Genomic DNA, 16,481 nt, shown 5'->3' on the forward strand with positions numbered 1-16,481 from the left:
TCTTTTTTTATTGAATTTGAATATTGTTTATTTTATATATTAACTATTTAAGTTGATTATTTAATATGTTCAATTAACTTTATATATATATATATAATGTTTTTAGATAAAAAATATATAGTAATAAATTTGATTTAAATTTAAATAGTAATAGTTGATTTAAGTCCTTTCTTTTATTTCTTTTATCCAAAATAAAATTTATGAAAATATTGAACAAGAACTAAGTATCATTAAAGATTGTCTGTACAAAAGCGACAAAATAATAATTCCGTCAAGTCTGAGAAAGAACATACTGAAGGCGTTACACGAAGGTCATTTGGGAGCAGGTAAAATTAAATCTTTAGCCAAAGATCGTATGTGGTGGTCTGGTATGGTCAACGACATTGATTTGGAAGTCAAAAGTTGCGATGATTGTAATATTTATCATGACAATCCAAAGAAAATACAAAATCCATGGGTAGCAGCAACTAAACCATTTGAAAGGATACACATAGATTATGCGGGTCCGTTTTTTACAAAGAATTGGTTGATAATCGTTGATGCTTACAGTAAATTTCCGGTTATAGTTCCGGTAAAGAGTATTACGACTGAATTCACGTTAAAGGAAATTTATAAAACTATTTCACTATTTGGTATACCTGAAACCATTGTTACAGATAATGGTACCAATTTTGCGAGCAAAGATTTTGAAAAATTTTGTAGCAATTATGGTATAAAACATGTACTAACGTCGGCCTATCATCAGCAATCTAATGGACAAGCTGAACGTATGGTGAGAACATTTAAAGCTCATATGAAAAGGAACACAAAGATTGACTTAGAAACTGCGCTGGACAGATTTTTGTTCAACTATAGAAACACGCCGAATGACACTACGGGAGTTACACCGTCCAAAAGAATGTTTAACCGCGACATTAGAATAAAGTGGGATTTATTAAAACCTTTGGAGGATAAAGTTGGTGAAGTCTTCATGTCGTTACCACGAAATCGAACTTTTAATAGAGGAGATTATGTTTGGTATAAGAAACAGGGTGATGATACGTGGTGCAAAGGCAGCATCAAGCTTAAAGAGAGTAACACCATGTTTCAAGTTTATACTGATAAAGGGATAGTAAGTAGGCATCTTGATCAGTTAAGGAAAAGAGAATGTTACAACAGTTTAAAATATTATGAAATTGACCCTAAAAATTCCTCTAAGGGGGGGAAGTGTGGACACGAAGAATGAGATTAAGATACCAATTACTAGACCAATAAGAATTAAAAATAAACCTGATTACTTAAAAGATTACGTGCTTAAAATTTAAAAATATAAAACGCTAAAAATATAAAACGCTAAAAATATAAAACGCTAAAAATATAAAACGCTAAAAATATAAAACGCTTAAAACGCTAAAAGTATAAAACGCTATGATTAATAAAAAATAATATAATAATCATTATGATTTATCATTCCTTATTCTGGATTTTATTCCTTATTCCATAAATTATCATTCCTTATTACATATTTTATTGTTCCGAAATTCAAAATTTTATTCGTGCATATTGTTCATATATTTGATTTGATCAACTATTCCAAATTACATATTCCGATTTATTCCAAATTCCAATATTCGACTGGATTAATTATGAAAAATGATAATAACAATTTTGAGAAATGTGAACAACATACGATAAGGATATCAAACCAACGATAACGTTCAACGATTTTATCAAACCTACGCGATTGATTCAAGCCTACAAAAAACGTACAAACTCACGCAACTCTAATAAACGATTTATCAAACCTACGTGATAGAATCAAGCCTACGAGAACATTTGAGACTTATGTGCTAACCAAGATGAAACCGAGTAAACGGAAAAAAACTTCTGGGACAACAAGCTCTCGATGACTGCTGAGAAGAAGATTAGTTCTTTGTAGAAGAGGGGGAATGTTGATTGATTTAAATTTGAATATTGTTTATTTTATATATTAACTATTTAAGTTGATTGTTTAATATGTTCAATTAACTTTTTATATATATATATATAATGTTTTTAGATAAAAATATATAGTAATAAATTTGATTTAAATTTAAATGGTAATAGTTGATATAAGTCCTTTCTTTTATTTCTTTTAGAGGACTTTTGAAAGTTCAGGTCTTCATAATTTAATCAAATATTTAAACTCAACTGCTACAATTTGGTCAAAAAACAAAGTTAAAAATTTTTATACAGCTAATTTTGAGAAACTAAAAAATTTTCTAAAAAATATTTTAAATAAAAATAATTCTTTAATAAGCTTTTCCACAGATATGTGGAGCAATATAAATAAAATTTCATTTATAGCCATTACTGCACACTATATTGATTCTTCTTTTACATTAAAAAATATTTTACTTGATATAAATCATATCCCATTTCCTCATACTTCTGAAGAAATATCCTTAGCTATAAAAGAAGTAATTGATGTACATCAATTGGAGGAGAATATACTGGCCTGTACTACAGATAATGCCAATAACATCCTAAAAAGCATGGATATTTTGCAGAATATTTATAAGGAACAAAAATTTAAAGGCTTTAGATGTTGTGCTTATATTCTAAACCTAATATCTCAGGAAGGTTTATCATATATTACAACTATCCTAGAAAAGTGTAGAGACATAGCCTTTTCTATAAATAAATCACCCAAAATAAATCAAGCATATGTACAAATATGTGAAAATAAGGGTATTACAAAATTTAAAATCCCTTCTGATATCCCTATTAGATGGAATAGCTCCTATTTAATGATGAATACAATTTATGAGGTATTTACATTTTTATCCAATTATTTTTAAAAAATATTATTTTTAGAATATGGATGCTATAGAAGAAGTACTTTTTTTGAATTACAAACAATTTAAAGGGGTTTTCTTTACTGAGTGTGGAAAAGAAGACCTTAAAGAGGCTGTAGATTTTCTAAGGCCCTTCTATAAAACCACACTTGATTTATCAGGATCCAAATATCCTACAGTTGGGATTTCCACGTTATATATGGAGAATATAAATAATGAAATTTTAAATAATATAAAAAAGGATAATAACAATACAAGAAAAGAAATTCTTAATAACATGCTGGTTAAAATACAGAAATATCTCAAAGAATTATTTTGCTATGAATCATATGTCTCAACATTATTGGATCCGAGATTAAAACAAGTTTACATGCCTAATACTCTTTATAGAATTGAGTATATGACCAAATTTTCAAAATATTTAAGGAAAATAGAAAATAAAAAAAATACAGGAATAACGGATTCTCAGGTATATTTTATATATTTATACGTCATACGTCATAATAAGCGCAATTGCCCTTTATCGCTATATGAAACAGCAGAGCTACGCTTGGACTATCTCATCCCATCTAATTGGGTTAAGAAATTTGGGGGTAACCTATGAGATGAGCCCATCCACAATTTTTGGGCAGGCTGCAGTTACCTGTGCGCGCAAGAGGCAAAACCACTTGCTTAAACGCCTACGGGAGATAAGAAGAGAGAGAAAAGCCCGTACCCGATTAAGTAAGATGTATATTATAGGGAGGGGTATTGGTAAATTTTAAGTTTATGGTCTATATTGAATTTGTTTACTAACTCAACTTTGCTTTTTGTAAATCCATGTGAAGGAATCTACTATCAATATTGAGATATAATGTTCATAGAATCTGTAAATAAATATGATTAAAATATAATTTTATCACTTGAAATTTTTCTACCGGATCAAAAAAAACTACTAGGCATCATAATCCACTCATCATATGGATAAAAAGGTGAATCATAATAATATTTCAATACCTTTTCTGTAAATTACTATCTTATCTTATCTTATCTTCTTTTTATAAAATAATAACTTGATGAATTGATAAAAATATAGGATTATTGGTGGGAAGAAAAAAAAGCTATGATCATATCTTTATATATTTATTTATTAAATCCTAATTTTCAAACATTTGTGCCAGGAGGAAATCAATGAATTTAGTTTTTTAGAAAGAATTTTATCCCAAAAAAGAAATTCAGAAGGGGATTATATATCGGCAGAAATCATTGAAGAAAATATATCAGAACTTCACACCTATTTGAATGAACCACTTGTTTCATTAAAGGATGACATATTAGTATAGTGGAAAGCCAATAGTGAAAGGTCTTTTATATTTTTTAAATAGTCAATATAGTTTATTATATAGATTTCCAGTCCTCTCATTGGCAGCTAGAAATTTTTTAGCAATTCAAGCAACATCTGTCCCCTATGAACAAATATTTTCGAAAGCAGGAGATCTTGTCACTAAAAAAAGGAATAGGCTTTCAAACAAAACAATACAAGCTTTGATGTGTATGGGCTCTTGGTTAATGAATGGAATAGATCTACCGCCTCCATTAAGTCCCTCTTCTAATTCTTTCCAAGGAAGTTCTACAAACAAAGATATTAGCATTTATTTAAATTAAATATTTGTATTAATTATTATATTATTCATAATTAATTTTATATTGTTTATATAATATTCTTATATTTAATAAAATGATAAAACAAATTAAATTAGGTTAAAAAAAACATGTTTTTTAAACAAATAAAAATACCGGTCCAGGACCGGTCTTTTTATTTAGGACCACGGTCTGGATCGATCTTTTTTTAAGGACCGTGGTCCGGTCCGGTCCGAGGGTATCGGTCCAGTCCGGACCAAAGACCGAACCGTGACCTTCACTAATTATATTAATCTTTTTAACGTTATAAAAATTATATTAATCTTTTTAAGGTTATAAAAATTATATTAATTTTTTAACGAAGTCAGTTTAGTTTATTTAGCATAGTACAAAGATTATATTAAGTTTATTTAAAAATTTTGTAAGAAAAATTTCAAGGGAAGCAATGGTCACTGCTATATAATACAGTGAAGAGGGGGATATTTTTCACCAGATGTTAAAACAAAATAAAAGGATACTATTATATTTTTATTTTAATCATACTTAAACATTAATCTATGTTAAAAAAAATTTAAACAACTTTTTTAAAAAAAAAAACTTTTTAAAAAAAACATATTTTTTCACATATCATTTACGTAATTTAATATTTTTGTATATTTAATTTAATATTAATTAATTTTTCAATCTTATAATGTTTAATATAGACCACATTCTTTATAATACATCTCCTTTACTCTCAAGTACTTCTGTAAATTATTCTTTGCCAATCTCAGATGGGAATGATATGGAAAATTATCAATCACAGTCTAATATTTCTGCAAATAATAATTCTTTAGCAACTATTAATGAAAATATAAATCATTCTCAAATATCATCCATTCCTAAACCCAAAAGAACATACAATTGTTGGAACAAAGATAAAATTGAAATGGTAATGAAAATATTAGCAATGCCAGAGGAAGAACAGATGAAGGTTAAGGACATTGCTAAATTTGTTAATATGTCGAAGGCATCAATACATAAAATAAAGCGGGATACATTTCCAGAAATTATTGGTGAGCCCCTAAAGGAATTCTCGCTTAAACAAAGGGGGAGAAAAATTAAAGACACAGCAAATATTGAAAGGCAAATTATGGATTTGCTAATCGACAATAATACCTTCACGGTGAAGGATATAATTGAGAATTTGCCCTCTGGTTCTCCAAAAAATATTGGAACTATAAGGAAATATATTAAAAACATCCGATGGTCCAAAAAAAGAGCTGGGAATGAGCCAGATCGCAGGAATACACCAGGAGCTATCAATATTCGACAGGTGTATTGCCGCAAATTGCTGAACATCTCCAGAGAAAGACTCTATTTTCTCGACGAAACAGGCATCAATTTTCATGTTGTACCTGTCTATGCTTGGGCACCACTCAACGTTAGACCATCAATAAAGGTGCCACCCTCAAAAGGGAAAAATGTAAGTGTACTTTGCACTATAGGAATTTGTGGAGTTATACATTATAAAATCATCGAAGGATCATATAATGGTATGTTATTCCGAAATTCATTAATGGATATTATTAGTATATTACCACCAGATGCCATATTAGTTATGGACAATGCGTCAATACATAAAAGTCATCTAATTGATGACTATAAAGAGAGAATTGAATATCTTCCCCCATACTCACCACAATTAAACCCAATTGAAAATTTTTTCGGGGTTTTCAAAAACAAGTACAGGTCATTAATTCCCAGACCAAGTACAAGGGAACATATAATAAATAATATTAATCAAATAATGAATCAATTTATTCCATATGATTTTACAAATTTCTATAATCATATGCAACATTATTTGGAGCTGGGCTATCGTGGACTACCTCTTGACTAAAGTAATCTAATTATATAATAAATTACGATTAACATTTTTTAATATTTATAGGTACTACTTAAGCAAGCAATTTATGACTATGAACTATCATTAAATATTTCATATTTTATTAATTAATATTCATGTATTAGTGTAATTACGAATATATTTCTTATTATATATAATTATATGTATTACATATACGAATTGAATAAAATATTAAATTAAAGTTATGTCTCAAATATGATAAAATAAAGTGAGAGAAAAAAACTATTTTAAGAAATAAAAGATTCTGACTAAGATCTTACAACTTAAATGAATAATTTATCATTATATTTAAAATTATTCTACATAAAATATCGTTAACTAAGTAAAAGAAAATATGTGATGACAAAACTTTTTATATTTTTTTATAAAAATTTTTTTTTATGTAAGTGTGACATTTAAAAAAGTTGTTTAATATTTTTTTAACATAGATTAATGTTTAAGTATGATTAAAATAAAAATATAATAGTATCATTTTATTTTGTTTTAACATCTGGTAAAAAATATCCCCTCTTTCACTGTAATAATATAATATAACAAATACCTTAGATTATATTATATATATTTATATGAGATTTAGTGATTGGCATCTTATTGATCATAATAAATATTCAAGTTGCTTATCATTGGCGACCAATTTTTGATATCAAGAATATAATGAAGATAATAATGGAAATGTATATAAATTAAAATTATACACTTAGTTTTTAAATTAGTAAATACATTAAATTGATTATAATATTTTTTTGAATTGAATAATTGTTGATTTAAACTTATAAGATAATATGAATACAATTAATTGACAGAATCCTACAAAAGAAAAATAGATACTGGGTCAGACTTAGCTCATGTAGAGGCGATTTTTGAGTTAAAAGGCTTAACAAGGTAAAATGATAAACTTAAAGTGTTATTGGCCTATTTTGATCCTGAGAGATTAGATAAGTTGGAAAGATATATATTTTAGTAGATCACTAATAAGGGGGAGGGTCAAAAAGTTTATTGCTTCTCATGTCTATATCTATCTCATAAGCTTTCCTCGCCGTGAAAGTTCTTATATCACTTCTTAAAGATCTTTCAATTATTTTTAGAGTTACCTGTCAAAGTAGTTCCTTGAGAGAAGCTCCTCAATTTTAAGTAAAGTAGTCATAGATATCCATATAACTAGCAAATGAATGAATCTCTAAAAAAAATGAATATCTTTAAAAAATATAAATTTTTTAGTCATTATGATTTAGTCATTTAATTTAATATATAAATTTAAATTATATTTAAAATATTTAAATGTTGGAAATATTATAGATTAATGCATAAAAATTCTTAAGAATTATTGCATATATATATAAACTAACAAAGTATTCATGAAAGAAATATTATGTATTATAAATATTAATTGTAAAAAAAAATTAAATTAAAAAACATATTATAAATTCATAAAAACAAATTCTATCTTCTTTGGGTTTGAGCTAATTACTCAATGATTTCATCAGTGCATGGTGTCAAATCCTATATTAATAGGGGCAAACCCATTTAATCTATTTTATAAGAAAATGTTCTTTTTAGAAGTACTAATTGGAAGAGTTGCAAAAATATATAAAAATTTTAACATATTGTAGAAAGTGGTGTAAAATGTTTTTGAAATTATACAAATGCAACTATAGCATTTTTTAGAACATTACAATAACAGCAATAGATAATATTTTATAGCATAATTTATATTCAGCAAGTAACGTATCAGAGGATTCTACACTATCCTCGCAATAAAAATCTGCTTAATTTTTCCTCTTTCAAGATTTAATAAGTTTGGAAGGATCTGTCATAATAATATCTGCCAATTTGTAAGTGCTGCCTGATGAATCAGGAATCTTTCATATATTTGAGCAATAAAAGTATCTAAGAGGGATATAAAGAGATTAATTTTATAATATTTTTCTATTGTCCTTACATTAATATTGAAACGACAAGCTTGCCTTTTTGCGAGTCGAGGTAGGCAAATATTAAATTCATAGAGCTTGATCCAACAATGACGTATAATTTATGAAATTCGTCATCTACATTTGCCTTAATTTCCATATGTTTCAATTTAATGTTTTCAGTTGTTCTCATAGCCTCAATTAAATGGATTTTTTGAAATATATTCATAAAATACTTATGAAATTGGAAAGTGTAACATTGTCTCTAATAATCTGTCTGCTTCGAAAAAAAAATTCTTTTTAAGGCCGAGCATTTATAAAAGACTCTTTTATATGATTCTGAATCTCATACGTATAAAAAAGTCCTTATATCCATTCTTTAGAAGAATTTTAAAAATTATTTGAAATATCTTGCTCTACGTCATACGTCATAATAAGCGCAATCGCCCTTTATCGCTATATGAAACAACAGAGCTACGCTTGGACCATCTCGTCCCATCTAATTGGGTTAAGAAGTTTGGGGGTAGCCTATGAGATGAGCCCATCCACAATTTTTGGGCAGGCTGCAGTTACCTGTGCGCGCAAGAGGCGAAACCACTTGTTTAAACGCCTACGGGAGATAAGAAGAGAGAGAAAAGCCCGTACCCGATTAAGTAAAATGTATATTATAGGGAGGGGTATTGGTTAATTATAAGTTAATGGTCTATATTGAATTTGTTTATTTAATATAAATATGATATATTTTGTTAATAAACCTGCCTTACTACTTAAGAATATTAGATTAGAGGGGTGATAGTATAAGTTAAGTATATTTTGGATATTTATATCAAGGTTAGGTACATGAGGAGTTTTATAAATAAATGTATGTTTACCATGGCGGGAGGTAGGTGGTGCTTATGCTAAAGGGGGGGGCTGAGAGATGTGGAGGGTGTAGGTAGCTGGATTTGATTTTTAGAAGCTTTTTTATTGAGCCTTTTTTATTGTTTAGACGTATGAATTGTTCCATCGTCAGATTTAGGCTTATGAATTCTTTTATCGTTCTGTACAGCCAATATGACTTGTATTTACCGTAGGTTTTACCTTCATGAGACTGGAGCCAGATTATAGCCTCATGTGTTTTGTCTTAAGTTTCTGATGGTATGACCAAAGAGTTGGATGTGTCTTTTTTTTGAGAGTAGTCTCGATCGGGACGTTTTTTGAGATTCGCCATAGCCTGGCATTTAAAATTAATCTTGGATAGAAAATACCGTTGAGCTGGCGCAGGCAGCGGATTATAAAAACCTGTATTTTCTTTGTCTGGGATTTATTTATTTCCCAAGTGTCGCCGTAGAGGAGGACTGGAATGACTGTAGCGTTAAATATTCGGAGTCTCGTTTTGACTGAGATCTCTCTGGCTGTCTATAGTTTGTGATATTTCATGAAGGTTATTTTGGCATTTTTTAGTCGGGCTTCGATTTCGCCACTGATGTTTCCTTTATTATCAATAAGCATGCCAAGATATTTGAAATTATTGACTATTCTGATTTCATTCCCCTCAAATGTTAAGTTATCTATTGCCTCTAGGGATGGCATGATATAAGTTTTATTGAAGTTGATGGTTAGGCTGACTTTGTTTCTGTGGAAGCAGAGACTTGTTAGTAAGTCTATTGTCTCATCTCTTGACTTGGTAATTAAATCCAGGTCATCTGCGTACGAGATGATTCTTAGATGATTGATATTGTTTGATGAAAGATCGACTAGGTTCATGGTGCTTGTGGTTTCTTTTATGATTTTGTGTATGATTATGTTGAAAAGAATGGGTGATAGAACGCACCCTTGCTTCACGCCTCTTCTGATCCTGAAGTAAGGAGAGAAAGTACGGCCTAGCTGTAACCTAGCCCAAGAATTGTTGTAATGAAATTTCAAGATTTTGAATATGTTTTGATCAAAATTACATTCTACTAGAGCCTCCCAAAGGGCATCATGTTTAACGGTGTCAAAGGCTTTGCTATAGTCAATGAAATATGAAGGGAAGTTTGTATCTGAAGCATTTTTGGAGGTGGATTTTGAGAGCTAGGATGGGTTCGTTAATGTTCTTATTTGGCCTATAGGCGCAAATATTACTTGACAGGAGGTTTGGTAGAAGCGATGATTCTGTTCTTCAGGATCACCATGAACACCTTTGAGACTGTGGAAGTGAGAGCGATGGCTCTGTAATCTGCGAACGATGAAGGATGGAGTTTCTTGGGGAAATTGCAGATTGTGGATTTATTCCAATCATCTGGGGTTTTGCCTGAATGCCATATTTTTGTGAATATGGCTAATAGATATTTAGAAGTGCTTTCTGGAGCGGCTTTCATATGTTCATTTCTGATCCCATCAGAGCCTGGAGCCCTATTGTTTTTTAGCTTGCTTATGTCTATGTTGATTTCTATGAGGGAGAAATCGGAGTTGGGTAATGGCAAGCCTGTCTGTTGGAGGCTCGCTATCTTGGAAGGGATTCTGGACTCGAAGGCTGACATATAGAAGTCTGTCCAGATGGTCATTTGCTCTTCAGGGTCTGTGTATTTGTTACCTCCTTGTAGAGTAAGTATAGGTAATTTCTTGAAGCATGCTGGTTTGCAGAAGTGTTTGAGCTTTTTGTAAGCGTCTTGAGTTATTTCTTATATCCATTTCTATTTATTCTGCTCTCTTTGCTAAGAAGATCCTTCGATCACTGCTTAGTAATCTCTTAATACGTCTCCATAGTACTAAATTGCGGCTGCTATCGTTTTTTATTGATAAGATTAAGTTTTTTCCTACTGAGAGCCATTCTGGTATTTGGCTATGATTTAGGTTATTGTAGGCGTGGAAAATTGTACTTTTGAAATTTGACCAACATTTCTCTAATGATTTGGTAGGGAAGGACTGGATATTTCTAGCTATGTCTGAGCAGATTGTATCATTGTAGGCTGTTTTGTTTATGTTGGTGAAGTGCCATTTGGGTTGTTCTGGCGCTGCGCGTGTTGTGCTATGGACGCGTCTGGTGTTATTGTTTCTCCATTCTTCACTTCGTATTTTTATATGTGCTTTAATTAATTTGTGATCTGATACATTTATATTTAGGATGGCCTTTACATCTACAAACCAGCTGTGGATATTGGATAGGAAGAAGACGATTTGGGAGGAGTGGCCACCTCTTGAGAAGGTGATGAGATGAGGAGGTTTAAGTTTGAAGAATGTGTTTTCTATTTTTAGATTGTCAAAACATATTTGGATAAGTTTTTTCCCATCCTTATTGTTGCTGTTATAAACTGTTGTGTTGCCTATAATTTTGCTTACTTTGTATGTTATGTCATGACCTATTTTAGTATTGAAATCTCCCATCGCTATAATGTTGTATCTTTTTGGTAAGGAGCTTATCACGTTTTCTAGATGTTCCAAGAATAACATTCTTTCTGTAAGTTTTGGGGGGACATAAACATTGAGGATAATTTGGGTTTGTAAGCGGTATTCAGGTATAGTACTGCGATTCTTTCAGTTATGGGGACAAATTTTATGATGTATTTTTTGAGCTTATTTTTGATAAGGAAGGCCACACCTGACTATTTGTTAACCATGGTTCCAGGGCTGTAGGATATATAATTTGTAAATTAGGCCGAATGGTTGTCGGGGGAGTGGGTTTCCTGTAATTCTATTATGTCGGTGGAGTCATTTGATAGCAACGTCATGAGGATTGACATTTTGTCTTTGATGCCATTAATATTTAAGGAGGATAAGAAAAGGGACTTGTTTAGCATAGTTTTAACGGTGGGATTAAGATTCATGATGTAAGGTTTGGTAAAAGAATTTAAGAAACGAGAAAATGGTTTTATTTATATATTAATTTCCTTTTTATTATTATTTTTTGTTCTTTCGTTTTTTCTTATTTTGTAAAAATTAAAATAAATTTTGAGGAGAAACGAGACGGTAGGCTTACTTTAAGAATTATTTTAATTTTTACTATTATTTTTGTTATCCTTATTTGAAAAAGTGCTGTTTTGTTTTCCTTATTTTGAGAAAGTATTGAGAGAGAAACGAGACGATAAGCTTTCTTTAAGAATTATAAGAAACTAGTGGTTTAATGTAATATATTAACGATTAAAATGAAAACATGTTGACGATCAACATTCTTGTAAAATGATAATGATTATAAAAATAATTTTAAAAAAAAAGTGCATACAGAGCGTTATTGAAGTATCCTTTTGTTATTTTTTTTGATTTTGATAACATTTGTCAAAATTATAGTTATGTATGCATGTGTTTAATTAGATCGTCAATGTGTTTTATTGAATCATCACAAACACCATATTTTTAAAGAAAAAACGAAAAGCGAAAGTGAAGTGATTTATTGCCAAAGATAATGTTTAAAAGACAAATTAATGAATAGCTATAAGAGCTATAAAATAGAAAAATTTTGAAAGGTAATGATCTATAATGATAAGTTTACCTCCATAATGTGTTTGCTTGAAAACAATCGTTAGATTGATTATTTTTAAAAATAATGACCACTCAGGATATTACAAATTTAAGATATAAATTTAAGGAAACAAATTTGCTATAGAATAATAAAATGACTGTAATAATTATTATGAATTGCTCTTAAATAACGATTAAAACTTTCTACAAGTTATTAATCAAAAATAAACATATTCTACAATTGATATTAAAAACTCTAGGTAAAATTTCTAAAAGAAAAAGAAAATAGACTACAAACTATGATAGTTATTATAAGTTACCATTAAAAAGGATAAAAAACTTTCTACAAAAGTTATTAATCAAAAGAATAAACATTTCCTACAATTGTTATTAATCAATCAAAAATAAGCATTTTATAAGGAAAGAAGTGATTTAAGAAAACTGCAAATCTGTCATGATAAAATAAGATCAAAAACAAGTAAGAAGAAAAAAATGTATATATTTAGCGAAAGCAAGAGGAACATAATGAGACAAGAAAAAGAGAGAAGAAAATTGAAAAATTGTATATTTAATAATCAGAAAATGTGCATATTTCATAAAAAGAAAACAATATGAGACAAAAAAAAGAGAAAAGAAAATTGAAAAATTTTATGTTTCATAAACAGAAAATGTGCATATTACTTAACAGAAAAACAAAAAGAACAATATGTGTATTTCATAAATGATCAAATATTAATCAGGCGGCACCTAAAATAATTTTGAAAGAAAAATGTGCCGAACAGCGTAATTCAATGACAAATAAATGTAACGCTAAGCTATAAAACTACTTCTAAAACCTCCAAGAAAGTAAAAAAGTAAAAGCAATATACACAGGGAAAACATATTTAATTAAATGACTAATTAGTTAAGCTATAAAACTACTCCTAAAACCTCTAAGAAAGTAATAAAAGGGAAAGCAAGTTAACTACTTCTAAAACCTTCAAGAAAGTAATAAAAGGGAAAGCAAGTTATATACAGGGAAAGCATCACTGCACTGGGAATTGTTATATATATAATAATAATTTATGAGAAACGGTTCATATTGGAGTTGGTATATTTAAAAACTTTTCCAGATGAACTTAAGTTAAAATTACACTAAATATATGAATAATGTAATATATTATCTAGGAGAAGACTGAATATAAAACTGAAATATTAAACCTAAACATAATTGTTATAAATTTTCAAATGATTAAACAAATATCTATAATAAGATATACATATGCTGTTTAAAATACTAATAATATATATAATGTAATATAAATAAACAAATATATATCAACAACGTAATAGGACTACAATGTAATTAATGTAGTACTGTATATTAACAAAATAATCTTATTATCAACGTAATTAATGTAATAATATATGTTAACTTTTGTAGTCTTCTTATAACTTATTAGACTAGTTAATTATTATAGATTCGGTTAATTCCACGATATACTACTGATAATTTTATTTATATAATCTATATTTCATAAAAAAAATCTTTTCTTTCAAAAACAATTTGCGAAGGCAAAAAAAACATTAACCAAAAATTACACACATAAAAACATTATTATTTTTTAAATAAAATACAAATATAACCTTGACAACGTTCAAAAATAATAAAACACAACATATATATTTCCTAATACGACACGTCCACCCACAAAAAAAACATTGTCTATTTATATTATTCTTAATGCATACCCTTTATTCCTGCTGTAATAACAATTCCTCTAAGTCATCCACCGTAAATTCTTCTCCTTGTTGCTCACCCATTATCTCTCTATTATTCATATCACCCGTCGTACTTGGCCCCACACAAACATCGTTAGCAGTCGCTAATACCGATTGCACCGGGCGTGGCTTTATAACTACTTCCTTTCGTCGGGTCATATTCGTATTGTCTCGAACATCTTCCTCAGCCGACACGCATCTCCTCATTTCCTTTCTGCCAATCGTATGCGAAGTAGTCCATAAAATGAACGGAATGTGATCACGCCTGGCCAATCGAGATCGAGCTTCCCTCCGTTCTCTATAGCTGAAAGTTGTTAGGGTGGGACAATGCCTCGAAATGTGTCCCACACCCCCACATCCATAGCACTCAATTGGCCTCGATCTTCTCCTGCTGACAATTCTTTTAGAGTCCTGAATTATATCCTTCCGTTTGTTTTCCCCCATTCTATTTACCATTGCTGCACTTTGTTGCAATTTCCATTTATCATTCCATATCATTCCCATGTCACTATTGGTCTTAACTAAGTTCATCTCCATAATCATATCATTCTTCGTTTTAATATAACAAGTTTCCATTGCAGGTTTCAATTTTTTAAAAAAAATTTCACAATTATTTCAAAATAGAACAAAAAAATTTTATAGCGGAAGAAAAAATATTGTAAGCAAGAACAGAAAAAAAAATTTTTTTTTTAATCAGGTTAACTACAATAAAAAAATTTTTTACATAATTTCTCCCTCTTTTCACATAAATAACAAATTTACAAAATACCAAACATTCCAAAAAAAATTTTATTATTACACCCCCTTTTCTACATACTCCCATTTTATTTCCCTACAAATTTCATAACACCAACTGCCTGATTCCACATATGTTATATTTATTTTTTATTTTTTTACTATTTTCTATTGTTTAATTTATTATCTTTCTTTTTTTTTAAAAAATTATTACCGTTCCAATTAACATGCCTATTATACACTCTGTAAACTATACCAAAACATTTTTTCTACAAAAATTTTCATAACCTTCCCCTCAAAACATTACAATTAACCTCATTTTATTTATTTTTCTTTTATTCCAGCACTACAACAACACGAATTACTGCTCTTTCAAATCAAATATTTCTTTCCCAAATAATTACTCACAAATGCTATGTAATATTTCAACATTCAATAATTTTATTTAATTACTTCACCACAAATTTCCCCCTTGTTTTTTTTACTAAAACATCATTTTGTTTTGTAATTCCTCCAATCTCCTTTTATTTAACAATTTCCCACTTTTGTTTCCGTGTCCTTATACCTTTACCAATATGCGTTATTGCGTACCTTGGTCAGTATACATATACATATGGCTGACCAAAACGCACGTATCAACTATCCCATCTTATGTCGCTATATTACCATATCATTTCAATTAACAACTATTGCCTCCTTACTATAGACTCCATAGACACATTATCCAACCCTAATTCCCATTTTATACAATAAAAAAAAAATTTTTCTCTTTAATCTATTTCTATATGAACCTCTTCCGTAATTGATCTTATGGCGAACACCTTCATTATTATCATCAAATTTCACTTTATTTAACTTGTTTCCCAAATTCTCTATTACTACTCCTTTCTCCCATTTTTTTGTACTTCCATATTGTCTAATCCACAAACTGTCCCACAGTATATTCCAATTTCCTTCTATCAATATCCTCTACAACTACAAGCTTTACTGGGTATTAACATATCCAAAAACATCCTTACCTTCCGGCCTATAATTTTTTCTGCCGGAGACAACCCATCATTACCCATCGCATTATTATAATACAAATGCTTCACCCACATTTTTCCTTTCCCACTTTTGGTTTTCTTCAACCATCCTTTAACCGTCGCTACCATCCGCTCCGCTTGTCCATTGGAACTGGGATGATTCGCCCGCACCTAACCTCGACAAAATATCAGGTAACTGGTTCTCTTTTCCCCTTCGATATTTTAAATCCAAATCAAAACTTCCTACTAACAACAACCATCACTGAAGTCGAGGCGATAACATCAACTCTTT

Source organism: Gordionus sp. m RMFG-2023, chromosome 1 (assembly GCF_954871325.1).
Source record: "Gordionus sp. m RMFG-2023 chromosome 1, tfGorSpeb1-WG-v2, whole genome shotgun sequence".
Lineage (NCBI taxonomy): Eukaryota > Metazoa > Nematomorpha > Gordioida > Chordodea > Parachordodidae > Gordionus > Gordionus sp. m RMFG-2023.